Source organism: Penaeus monodon, chromosome 15 (assembly GCF_015228065.2).
Source record: "Penaeus monodon isolate SGIC_2016 chromosome 15, NSTDA_Pmon_1, whole genome shotgun sequence".
Taxonomy (NCBI): domain Eukaryota; kingdom Metazoa; phylum Arthropoda; class Malacostraca; order Decapoda; family Penaeidae; genus Penaeus; species Penaeus monodon.
The window spans coordinates 13607989-13608323 of NC_051400.1; the positions used below are offsets into that span (position 1 = coordinate 13607989).

The 335-nt window shown below is 28.1% G+C and overlaps 1 protein-coding gene across 1 annotated transcript in view; it reads right to left on the minus strand.

Moving 5' to 3' along the window:
- The window catches only part of LOC119581756 (endothelin-converting enzyme 2-like), a 106974-nt gene that overhangs the window by 6985 nt on the left and 99654 nt on the right, over positions 1 to 335 (minus strand). The gene's annotated exons all lie outside the window — the stretch shown is intronic.

The following is a 335-nucleotide window of genomic DNA, read 5'->3' on the forward strand; positions in this document are numbered from 1 at the left end:
TATTATTATCTTTTCATCATTCATTCTATTTTTTTTATACATTTTTCTTTTCTTCTCTGGGATATATATGCTTCGTTATTTTCCTTTATCTGTTTATCTATTCATTTATTCAGTTGTAAGTTACTCATGGCCTAGAAACCAGTAAATAACTTTTTGATAGATCCACGACAAAGATATATACTTTCTCACCTCCGCAAACCCTTGTAGAAAATGCTTGCGATAGGAAATTCGTTTTCTTTTAACAAATTGTGACAGAAATGTGTATTCTTAAAGAAGGTTTTTACGTTTTTTATCTTGTTCTCTTTCTGTGTGTTTTTTTATTTCTCAATGTTTTA